This window comes from Setaria italica, chromosome II (assembly GCF_000263155.2).
Source record: "Setaria italica strain Yugu1 chromosome II, Setaria_italica_v2.0, whole genome shotgun sequence".
NCBI lineage: Eukaryota > Viridiplantae > Streptophyta > Magnoliopsida > Poales > Poaceae > Setaria > Setaria italica.
In genome coordinates this window covers 37,831,509-37,844,798 of record NC_028451.1, presented here as the reverse complement: position 1 = coordinate 37,844,798, position 13,290 = coordinate 37,831,509, and positions in this window count along the sequence as shown.

The window sequence follows — 13,290 nt, the reverse complement described above, 5'->3', positions numbered from 1 at the left end:
GGGGCCGTGCCAATCAAATTGGGCCTTCGCGGCAGAAAACATGCATGGAGAGGGCGCGGCGTGTGTGTGTGGAGTTGAGGCTGCTGGGCCGCCGCATCTCTCTCATTTTGCTCGCTCCGCGGCGGCGCGACGATCTCGCTTCAGCAGCGACCAGTCATCATGCTGTCTTGTCAAACTAAGGAACAGCAGCATCCTTTTTTTTTTGAACGGGGAACAGCAGCATCCTCGTCTCGTCTAGTAGGGGAAGGAAAAAACAGCAGCATCGTCCGTGGATTTCTCCGCCTTTTCCTTCCTCACGTACGACGCAGCCCAGTCCATGTGGCTTCTGCCCAAAGTGTGTACGTTAACATGGACGGATGCTAAGGGCAGTCCCAACCCTCCAAGTCAGCTAGTTTTCATAGCATTAAATGGATTGCCACATAAGCAAAACGATGATGTGGTAAGAGAGTTATGAGGAGAGAAGGGAAAAAAATGAAGACTCTGGGTCTCATGCACGAAACAATGTCGGCTCATTCTCCAACGAGCCAAGAAACCACGGCAAACGCGTTGGGGTTGGGCGTCGTGTCTCCCCATGCGGTTTGTGGGACCCATCGTCCTCCTCGCCGCGCCCATCCCCCGACTCCAATGGCTACCGCAGCTTCTCCTCGTGGATAGTCGCTGGAGGTCCGGACCTCGCCATCGGACCTCCTCGATGTTAGATCGCGCCACCCTGAGCTCCATACTGCTAGGATTTGTGGCATGAAGACGGGAAGAGAAGGGGAAGTGGCCGCTGTGCCAGTCGTCGCGCCCAGGCACTGCATGGTAAAGCGTCGCGCCCGCTGCCATCCAGGCTAAACCCCACGCGCGCGGCCAGCCGCCGTTGCATCACCTGCACTCCGCACACACCTATGACCCTGCCACACCCCCACGCGAGCGAGCTTGCCAACCTTGCTGCAATAGAAGTGACACTACATTGACAAAATTAAAGCTAATTGGAGTACAAATTGAACACATGGAAGTAAAATCTCACAGACAAATCGTTCAAACTGAAGCTGTCCTCCACTCAAGATCCACTGCTATTGTTGTGAATTCGTGCACAACGGCCTTCGGAGTGCCTCCTGGTGGAGTTTGCCGGCGGCCGAAGTGGAATTTGTCCGCTGCTTCCGTTCAAAGATGCTAGACCAGACCGGAGGAGCTGTGAGTCACTGTTGCCACCCCACTGGCTCACCATAGACCGCACGATGTCACGACTGTCCGCGTGCACCCCACCGCCGCTTGCCTGTGTGAAACCCCAGCCCGCACGAGGCTGAGCGGAGGCCCTTGCGCCACCGCCTCCTACAACAGCGATGTCGTCTGGCTGCAAGAGAAGAGGAAAAGGAGAGGGAGAGAAGGGACAAAATTTATTGCGGATCCAGATCAAGAATTTATGGGTTGCGGTGTAGTTTCTAATAGCAGTGTCTTGGTGATGATCAGACATGGCAGCTATGGAAAATCAGTGAGTAGTTTTTGGGTTTGGTTGGGACTGCCCTAATAATCGATAGGCCGGTCCAGCATCCATCTGACCTGTCCGCCGTCCAGCTACACCCCAGGACCCCTGCCTCACGAGAGGCGACATGTACGTCGCGAATCAGGCGCCCAGATCTGGGCGCACACCGGAAAAGATCGCCCCGATCCAGACACGAACGAAAGCGGCCTCCTACCTGGCAGGGCTGGTACTTTTACTGTTCTCACTGTTCGCCCAACGTGAGACATGTCTCTCCTCGGGTACGCGTGAATTCGCTAGGAGGTTCCGGCGCCTACGATAGCAGCCGGCCCAGGCTATCGGTGTACTACTGGCCGTAGGCTAGCCTAACACTCCTCCCTTCTTGGGTTGCCGCCGGGGGACACCAGTTATTGACGCATGGGCCCGGCCTCCTGGTGGTGACGATCATGGCCGCGTCCGTCGATCCATCGCCTTGGAAGGTTTCTATTCAATGCCGCCTTGCTTATATTCCACTCCACATGCGCCGGCCGCGCCTTGATCAGAGAACGAAGTAGATCGCCCGGCTCGTTCAGACTTTTTGTTCCGAGATACACGCTCACACTGTCGCGCGCACACATGTGTACCCTCCTACGACACAACATTTTCTTTCTGGCCCATGCCTCTATCAGACTTCTGCTCGCATTTCCTGTCACTTCGTATCAGGAAGAGACATGCCTCCAGCACAGTGCAGCATATACCAAGTAACATGCAATATCAAGACTATTGGCAAAAATTAAACCGGGTGCCGGCTGGCACAGATGGACTATGTGTAGTGCTCTAGGACTATTTCTTTTCTCTCCCTTCAATCACGCATTGATCGATCGATCGGGACGGAAGTACAAGGAAATGAAGGGCAAAAGTTTCCCCAGTTCAGTACCTACCTTCCCCATCTTGACCAGCTAGATCACGCCGCCGCCCCCAATCGTCCACACGCATGTACAGGACGATATATGTAACAACAGTGTGCCCAGAAGAAATTGGAAGACGATGGAACGGATCGGAACTAGCTGTTTATGCGTGCAAGAAGCACCAGCGTGCTGTTTCGCCCATGAGGAGCATAGTAACCCTAGCTAGGGTTCAGTGGTTACACCAAACCGCTAGCCACTACTAGCTAGGACATGGATCTCACGGTGTGGTTAGGTGCAAGCATACAGCGGATCGACGATGGTCAAGACATCGATCGGCACATCGCGCTTCCTGAAGAATCTTTGCCAGCCAGGAAAGCCTTGGTGCCTTTCATGCATGGACCGAGAGCGACGGATGGATGGGAAATCGCCTGTCATATGCATGAAATCGATCTCCTTGACGCAAACCTCCTTGATACGCACGCTTCGAACAATCCAACACCGCTACTGTTCGTCTGCATGCGCCCCCTTCAAGTATGAATAGTATGAGTGGATCCCCCGGGTCTGGGCCGTACGTATCTTGTCGCGACGTGTCGCCTTTGCATGGCTCGGTCTGTAGCCGGCCTGGCGGCCTAGCCAGGCATCGCCTAGTGTGTGTGTGCGCGCGCGCTGGAGAGCTTTGTTTGTTCAGACTTGGGGAGAGTTGTACTAGGCGTCAGAGTCAGATATTTGTTGAGTGCAAGCCAGTGCTAGCTGAAGTTAGGCTCGTCGTTTGGTTACGGAACAAGGACAGTAAAATTGACCAATCTATCAGTTCTTGCGTCTCGGATTGGGCTGCCAATGTGCTAACTTTCTCAATTGAGAAAGTCTACCGAGTTTAGGCCGGATAGGCGTACGTGATCTGACTGCACGAGCTACTCTACTAGTGCATATACATTCACGAAGTGGGGAAAGCAAAGTCTTTGACAAGTCCATAGCAAGTGTTCAAGAAGGTGCCAGATTTCACTCACTGACTGCAGAACGGTGCTTACCTATATCGGCATAGCCCATGAATGATGAATCAATTATTTGTCCGCGGCCCTGTACCTGCAGATATACAGTGGATGGTTCGGATTTGTCCACGGTGCATAGATGTGTTACATCAGATGGATTCATCATTCATGGAAGGTGCAGAGCAGAAGGCAGCTAGGTCGGCATGCAGCGATCATGCTACATGACGTACGGAAGATCCGTGGCTCCATGCTCCCAGATACACACAGCTGTTGGGCGTCGTTTGGATATGCGTGGTGTACTGGTGTATCGTTCTGCTCCTCACGGATGCGCATGGCCAGGAAACCGCAACGCTACACTACACCTATCCAATTCGTAGCTATCAGCAGTAAGTGAAGCATGCATATATGCATGCACCCCTGCTGGCTGGGTGTATGGATGACGGCAAGCGTGTACGACAGGCCCCGCGATTGCAGCAGCATGGCAGCATGGGCGGGCGCCGAATTGCTGCTGGTCCGGACCGGATGTTTATCACGTTGCAGATGAGGTAGATTGGCCGGCGCGATCGATCGAGACCACGCCGAAACGTGCGATTCAATTCCCTGTGCGGCGGCGGCGACGGCGGCGGCGGCATGCACGCGGCGCCGCAGCTGCAGTTATGGCCAGGGACAAAGATCGTGTGTGACGTGGCGCAGCGGACTCCAAGTCTCCGTAGCAACAACCGGAGCCGATCCGTTCGGCCGGCCTTCTGGCATCTGCTATTTCTGCCGTCGCAGCTGGCATTTCGCTGCCATTCGATAGGCATGCCACTGCCGGTGCGTCCAAGCAGGCCCGGCCAAGATCCGAACGGCACGGTCCATGCAGAGGGTCGGAGTCGGAATGAATGAGTGAGTGAGTGAAGAGATGTGCGCGTCCTATCCGACTCTTATTAATTCCAATGATTTCTTGTCAGGTTCGGATAATGCACGGCGGCGTCGCGAGAAACTCTATCCTATTTGCAGTGCCCGCGGTGCCCCCAGCAGCTAACGTGCCACTGTGGTTGGACTGTGGAGCAAAAGCGCCGGGGAAATATTATCCCCGGGAGGCGGGAACTAAATTTATGCGCCACTTGCTCTGGTCGACGCGACGGTCGCTTCCTCCGGCCTTTTGAGTTCCGGGTGCGTGGGCGGCTACGTGCGGCGGCCGGACACGAGCACGAGCGCGACGTCAGATCAATCCAGACACCCGCACGCACACCCCTCGTATGGCAGCGGTTGCATGCGCCCCGGCCAACCTGCTGCGCCTGACCGACCGACCGGTGACCGGCCGGCGCGCGCGGCCGAGCGAGAGGCCGACGCCGCCGCTAGCTCCCTCCATCATGCGTCGAAGACCGGCGACCCGGCCGGTGCGCGCGGCCCATGCATGACGTTACGCGCGGAGCGGGCAGGAAGTCACGCACGCGACGACGGGCGAGAGGCCGAGGTGACGCGCCCACATGCCTGCACCTGGGCTGGCCTGGCAGCCCGCCGGGAGCCTTTTCCTCCGCCCTTCTTCTCCGTGCCAAATCAAATCAACCCGATCCGATCTGATCTCAACGTACACCACCATATGATTGACTCGATCGGCTGCCGCTGCTGGTAGTTGCGGAGGAGAAGCCGGAGCCAGCGAGCAGGCGCCTGCTAGTTACTGCAGCGGGCAGCGGCCGCGCGCGGCAGGCAAGCAGGCGATCGATCACCGGGCAGCAGGACGGGGTGTGGCGGCAAGCGGCACGGTGTGGCCTCAGATGTTGGCGTCACGGTGGTTGCGGGCGGTGGACCACGGCGAGCGGCCACGCACGGGGCCAGCGCTGGCTGGCTATAGTAGCTGCTAGGCTTTCGCTCTCCGCGCTGCCCTGTCCCTTTTGCTACCCCCACAGCGGTCGCGCCGGGTCGGTTTCCATGCACACTTGAGACCAGCTAGCTAGCTGCGAGCATGCATGCATGCACGCGTGATGACCGCGTCTTGTACTGTCTCACTTCAAGTGGGCTGCTGCGCCTGGGCACGACAGCCGGATCCCTGGTCCTTCCTTCCTGGGATGCGCGCACACGTTTGACATTTCCTCCGATCCCCCCGGTCTATTCCTGCAGCTCTAGCATGGAAAAAGATGGCCGGACGCGTAGTAACTAGGCATGGCACGCCAGTGGATTGACGCATGGGTATCCGTCGACCCACTGAGGTACTCTAGTTCATTTAGTCTGTAACATATATTGTACATAAAAAAATAAACTGGACAAAGTTAGGTGAAAATGCATCTACTTAGCCAAGGCCCAATTTGGATCCACATTAATTGCGGAATCCAAGTTTCCAATCTAGGAGTATTTTATTTGTGATCTAAACACCTCATACGTGGTCCACACTAATATCAAGTTGTATAAATCCCAAAAGCCGCCTTACTCCAAACCTCCTGGTTGGGTGAATCTAGCTAGCATTTTAGCTCTAATGGACTGCAGCATGCACATGCACATACCAAATAAGGTAAAATGATATATTTCAAGGAACATTTTGAATCCCTAGAATTACTTATTTTTTTTTAACGAAGGAAGTTCGGGACGTAATTGCGGGTAGATCCGGTGGACAAATCGAGAGTATGCCAAACCTCTTAAGGTCAACCAAACAATAGCAACATGTCGGAGTTGGAGTGCAACACGGTATGGACACGAAGCCAATACAACCTTATATCAAATTCAAATTCTTTCGGAGGCCCGCAATCCACATGTTAGCACTAACCGGTACAAAATAGTCTTAAAGTTTATAAAAACAACTGCTATTAGCACCACCAATATTGTTGCTATTAGCATAACATAAACAAAAATGCTTGCGGTGCTGTCATACACTGTTACATGAAGAGATTAGCTCTACAGTGCCGCCATGTTGCGCGGTAGGTTGGCAGGGCCGCCGGCCGGGCCAGGAGTCGGTGGGGGGAGCCTAGCTAGCTGCTAATCTATGCATGAATGTCCTGTAGTACCGCGTCGCTGATAGGCTGCACGAGCGAGCGTCCTGCACGAGCGCCATGATTGCCGTCGTCCCCCGCCTTTCACCGGTGGAAAATTAAGCTATAGTCTCGATTGTACAGACGGACTAATCATTTCTCCATCTTTTAGTTCCGGATGTTTCATTCGAGACTAAAGTCACCTTTTGTCCCGGTTGGTAATACCAACCGGGACAAAAGACTTCCAAAAAAAATATAAATAATTGCAAGCCAGTCGCTTGCCCTGTCGTGCTGCCGCCCCTGCAGCTCCGCCACGACCACCACCTTCTCGAGCTCCAACTCCACCACAGAGACGTACAACACATGAGTTTGATTTGATTCACAACGTGACCAACACAATCATAAACGAATCATTCACAAACAAATTATACACTATTGGATCACTCACAACCACCACCTCCTCGAGCTCCAACTCCACCACAGAGACAACACATGAGTTCAATTGAATGAATCATTCACAAACAAATCATACACTATTGGATCACTCACAAACGAATCATTCACGTATCCACAAACGAGAGCTTCTCACTAGTCGGTTGGAGCTTATGGAGGTGGCAGAGGAGATCCCCACCCACGTTGGGCCACGCTACATCGGCGGCTCACCCACCCGCGCCGGGCCGCTCCGCTTGCCCGACCGCGTCGTGACGGGTCGCCTGCGCCGCGCGCGGTGGTGGCTTGCCCACCCGTGCCGCACCACCGCCCACCCGCATCGTGCCGCGCCGCTCGCTCGACCGCGCGCGTGTGGGGCCGCTTGCGCCGTGCGCGGCGGCCATCTCGCTCGAGGTGCAGCCCAGGAGGAGAGGGAGGAGGAGGCCGGGGAGGGAGGAGAGATGAGGCTGTGGAGGGAGAGGAGACGAAGTGGCCAGTGGGGTGGGGAAGATAAGGCTGGTGGTGAGGTGTGGGGAGGAGATGAGGATAGGCCGGTTGTAAGAGATAAAAAAAAGTTGAAGGGAAATGAAAAAAAGAAGGGATGTAGTCCGGATTGGTGGTGTCAATCAGAACTAAAAGGGTCCTTTAGTCCCAGTTGGAGTCACCAACCGGAACTAAAGGGCTCCCACGGACTACGAATTTTAGATCCGAGATTAATGCTTCTTTAATTCCTTATCAAAAAACAACCAAGACTTTTGGCTCTGGATGTTTACAGATGTCCTAATCGGCGTTAGGTCTGGATTGGCCGTTGTAGGGCTGTGCTGAAGTGACAACACCAAGGAGCCGAAATAATTCCACTACTAGCAATCTAGCCAAGCATATGCGTGTAAATCATTGGGTTAGAGGAGTGAGTCGCGAGCTAGATTGGGTTTGGTCCCTAGCTAACTGGCTATAGATGGTAGCCAGGCCTCATCCTACGCTCCAGATGGACGGCGAAATTGCGTGCAGCGTGCAGAACCGTGGGGTGCGGGGTGCCACTCTACAAACACGGCACGAGGGGGTAGATGTGAACATCATATCGCTGTTGAGAGGAACAGTACCGGTAGCCCATCGATGTTCCACCACTCGCCAATATTTCCTGCAGATAAGAAAGGATCGCACAACTAGTGGCACTGTTTTCAGAAAGTTGGCGATCGGCGGTTTCAAGTTCAGAAAACACATGCGCGGCAAATTAACAAGCTTCCTGAGTTGTTGCTGGCAAACCGGCAGCTTGATTCAGGTTCTACTGAATGCAGAGACTGGAATAATGGGATTTGCAGGAAAGAGGAAAGTAACACGGGTGCCTGACGTGCTGCATCCCGCGAAGTTACAGGTGTGAAACGTCCCTTGTCCGGCCTTCCAAGCTCCCGGGAGGCGAGCTGTCTCCTCATCCGTTTTGATTTTGTGGCGCAGCACGCTTGCACACTTATCCAATTCCCTTGGTCACTAGCCGGATGGAGCCTGTACACACGCACAATTCCTATCCTCTTTGCTTTGCGTCAGTGCAGTGCTCGCACTGCACCTCCCACGCGACAGGCTGCTCCTCCGAATCCGATAAGAGTCCAGCCAGAAAGAACTCCGAATTTCAACCAGACGCTGAGGAAGCAATTCGACACACACGACAACTCGATACAGAAACCTCTCTGGCAGAGCTATCTGCTTCCTGCACTGTTACCCACCCACTGGCCACTGTAACGCAGATGCTTTGTCGCGGCATGATCACTGGTACACCCATGTACTTGGGGGCCTGTAACTCGTAATCGTCAGGGATCGGAGGAGAAAAGTCCAGCGCGAACGAGATGATGATTGCAATCAGGATCGATCCCCATGTGTGCAGCACGGCGATCAGCTCGCTCTCGGCCCCGGCCTGGACCTGGGGGAATTCATTGGGTACCTGCTTGGAAGCATCTATCTGGGCATTCAATCCGCCCCCATGTTCTGTGGGTGCCAGGCCTCCTGACCATGACAAGCTCGCATCCGTCGCAGAGCCGCTGCCGCTTGCTGCTGCTGCTCCACCACCTGCACGGCGTCGGCATATATATCCTTATCAACAACCGCTGCGCCGCTGTCCGGTTAAAAGGGGCATGCAGTGCAGTGCCAGTCTCAGTCCCAGTCCAATCCAGCCGCAGCCGGTTAACATGCGTGATGCGTCGGATGCTCGCTTGGCGGGGGCGAGAGGAACCACCTGCCAAATCTGCATCCGTCCCGGGGGCACATGAGCTCACATCTCTTTCCCTCGCGATGAATGCCTTCCCTTCGTTCGTGGGTGGATCATCATGGCCTTGGCCTGCGCTTTTTAGGGGGCCGTCTGCCTGACTGGCGCTTTTGCAGCTAATTGGCCGATGCAGTCTCGGAATCTGCAATTGTCACGTAACATGTGGTCGGCCGGCTTACTATCAGTGGGGGATTCCATCATTGCATCAGGGAAACAGGGGTGCCATGGAGGACGACGCTGACGTGGCGGAGGGCGATTGGCCGCGACGCATGCACACACAACGGGCGCAAACAATTCTGCAAAATGCTCGTCCGACGTCGATCGGTTTGATAGACGAATGAACGAACACCTTGGCCCCACGGGAACAGTACATCGTCTCAACTTGAGTCCTAGATGCGTTTCTGCGTACTCTGAACTTCGCCGATCGAGCCCGGCCTCCTGCATAATTCAGCTCATATGCCGCGACCTAATCAGTAGGAATAGGAAATGCCAAAGGATTGGTCTTTGCCGATGGAGATAACATATACAAACATGTCAACTCACGAAGCGATTCAATTGACAAGGTGGTCCAGGTCATCTGGCATGGGTAACAAGCAGTACTAATAATCAACCAAATCCTTGTTACGCGCAGCAGCTAGCAAGATTGATAGAAGTTGATAGATCATATCAATCCATTCAAGGTGTGGTAAAAAGAAAGGTAAGCTACCCCTAGGAAGAAGGCAAGCATGGCCTAACACTGTCACTCACAACTTTCTCCCAGAGGCACGAGGCTATTACAAGCAGGCTTTGACCTTTGAGCATCAGATCGTTCTCAATCTCCGAATACGTCTGTCAACCCTTTATTTTAAACGAAATATGCCTGTCAACTGAATCATTACTAGTCATTTTTTTAAAAAAAAAGAAAAGAAAAGAAAAGAAAGAGAAAATCGTGTTGCGAAAACCAAGCAAGCTTCGCTAGTACGAGGTCACGGCGGCGTGAATCAAGACCACCTGACCGTATCGCGTTTGCAATCTTCGTTCAGGTGGCATCACATGGCGACCTGGTCACCACCTTGCCAAATCCGTTATGTTCTTGATAGTATAATCTTTTGACGATCCGGGTGGCCGTTGACATGCATCCATTCCTGTGTCTAAAACGTGCGTAGAAATGAGGGCAAAGTCAAACACACAAAACAAAAAAGACGGTGATGCGAAGCAGTGAAGGCGTGCAGGATGACTAGGACACTACTGTCAACGGCCGGTAGGTGCGTACTTGGCACTTAAGAGAATCGCAGTTTGCCAGAGCTCAATGGAAATCCTGTGTGATCTTGTCAGTATAACAAATCTTCAGATTATCTAGATTAAGGCCTGTTTGTTTCCTCTGGGCTAAAGTTTAGCCCCCACTTTAGCCTCCATTTTAGCCCTAAAATATAGGTGCTAAACTTTAGCCCCCTTCTTTCCTTTAACCCCTCCAAGGGATGCTAAAAGGGGTAACCCCTCCAAGGGATGCTAAAAGGGGCTAAAGGGTGTTAAAAGTGGTCCTCCCGCACTACTTGCCCTTCTTGCCCTCCCGCACCCGCAATGCCCTCCTGCTCCTCCGCGCCGCACCCGCATCCTCCACTCGCGCCGCAACCACACTCCCTCCTGCTCCTCCATCCTGCACCCACATCCTTGCCCATCCGCGCCGCCACCACGTCAAAACGCCACCATCCTTCACCCCCAACTTACGCCGCCGCCGTGCAGACCCACCGCTGTGCCACGCCTCCGCTTTTCATCCCCTCCCCACACCGAGCGCCTCCCTCCAGGTCCAGCACCTCCCTCACTGCCGCCAGGCCTGCGCCGCCATCCTCCCCGAGCTACCCACGGTGCAAATGGAGGGCCATGGCGACGACGGCTTGAGGGATTTGTTCTCCTAGCCGGATCCGGTTTTCCCCGCCGCCGGCTACGATTTCTTCTGCAGGCGGAGTCTTCCCAAGCTCCCCGAGCGGCATGCAGGCACTGGACCTCAACTCGTAGGCAGAAGATTTCCCAAATCTCACCTCTTATTCGGAGATGCTTCGGGGAGATGGAATTGCCAGGGGCCACGCCAGTCGAACCCTCAGCTTACGCGCGCCTCGCAATGGTGGACGAGGTAGCGGCAGGGTCGTCCGTGCTGGAGGGCGTGCGAGGTCCTTGTTCGATGGAAGGCGTGGCGGATCCTTGGTCGAGAGTGCTGCCGGTGGCGGAGGCCGTGCCGAATCCATGGCCGAGGGTGGTGCCGGCGGCGGAAGCCGTGGCAGATCCAGGATGATTGGCGGAAGGCGCCGAGGTCGTCGAGGAACGATGAGTGTTGGTGATGCAAAAGTCGTGGGAGAAGACAACTTCATTGATGTTGATGAAGAAAATGGTGAGGATGATGTCGAAGAGCAAGGAATTTTCCCGGGCTCTCAGGTAACCATTACAGAGACCTCAATCTTGATGTGAAGATTGTTGCAATTGTGTTCTGCATTGTACCTACTGTAATCTAGATTGAGGTCAGAGATATGTTTGCTAGATGACACGTATTGTAGCAATTGCTAGATGACATTTTATCTGTCGTTGTTGTTCATACATATGTATTGTCTTCCGCATTGACATCAATCTATGAATTCTTGCAATTGTTTGCTATTATAATCTAGCAATTCTTGCAATTGTTCTATAATTATTTGCCTATTCTTATGTTCTGCACTAGATAAAATGTGACAAGGCACAATGGTCAGAACAAAATACATATTTATTCTGTGATTTGTGCGTTGAGCAAATTAGAGCAGGAAATTGTCACAAAGGTACCATGTCAGGACGAGGGTATAAGGTAATTGCTGAAATGTATTTCATGAAAACTGGACTGAAGCATGATAGGAGGCAGCTGAGGAATAGGATTCACCAACTGAAGACTCTTTACGTCTTCTGGGGGTTCCTGCAAAAATAAAGTGGCTTGGGCCGACACCCTAATGGTACTATTTCTATCCCTAATTGGTGGTGGTACATATTCTTTGTTTTGCATCCAGTCATTTTGTTGCCAACTCAGTTGTCTAATCTCAACATTCACCTTCTTTGTAGGGCAAATCAGAATGTAAGAATCTAAAAGATGGTTCTCCAGAGTATCTTGATCAGCTTGAGGAAATGTTCCATGATGTTGTTGTGGATGGGTCCACCTCCTGCATGGCTGGACAAGAAGAGGAGGAGGAAGAAGGAGCTGAAGAAGGAGATGAATAAGATGCTGAACAAGATGGGGACCCTGATGATTTGGATCATAGCCTAATGAGCACTAGTAGCAGGAAGAGATCAAGTAGTACTAGCACCAGGTCCATTGCAACAAGTCCTGGAAAGAGGTCCAAAAGCCCAATGGTTAGGATGATGAGGAAGCTAGTTACTAAATGGTCTGCATCTGAAGATGCAACACAAAAGGTCTTGAAGAAAGCTGCCACTAAGAAAGGTTAGAAGAGGAACAAGTTGGCAGATTTTGTTAAGAGGTGCCAGGATTTGGCTTTAGAATGTGGGGCAAGTCCTGACAATGTTGAATACTTTGCATGTGCTACAATTTTTGAAAAAAAATTTAACAGAGAATTCTTTTGCAACATACCAACTCCTGAAGCAAGGCTGGTATTCTTGAAGAGATGGTGCCAGAGCAACAATAGGTATTAGCTAGGAGTTAACAATATGTTGATATCTTGCTGTTATTATATTAGCAACAATATGAATTTTATGTGGCTGTTTCTATGAATTTTATGTGGCTGTTTCTATGAAACTACTATCTTGCTGTTTCTAATTTCTTTACTGACCTGTTATCTTGCTGCTGTTGTTGCTATCTTGCTGTTGCTATGCTGCTATCTTGCGTTTCTAATATCTTACCGACCTATTTCCTTCTTGGTCAGTTAGGATGGTAATTCTTCAAGTGATTCAGATGGTAATTCTTCCAGTGATGCTGATGGTAATTCTTCAAGTGAGGATGAAATTGAGAAGATGGTACTTATTCGTCGTAAGAGGAATCGACAGTTCCTGAGTGTGGCCCTCATGTTTGGTATGTACTATGAAACTTTCATGCATAAAGCTCCAAGAAGGGTAGCCAGTGTACTAGGCATAAAATGGGTACAGAAAATACTATCAAATAGAATCTCTTACTACAACATATTTAGGATGTGTAGACCATTATTTCGTCAACTTCATGATTTGTTGGTTGAGTCCTATGGCTTGAGGGCAACAAGAGGAATGTTAACGTTGGAGGCTTTAGGGATAGTTGGTTCACCTCAGTCACTTAGACAAGCTGAGGATCGGTTTGTAAGATCATTGGATACAATAAGCCGTACATTTGATAAAGTTTTGTCTA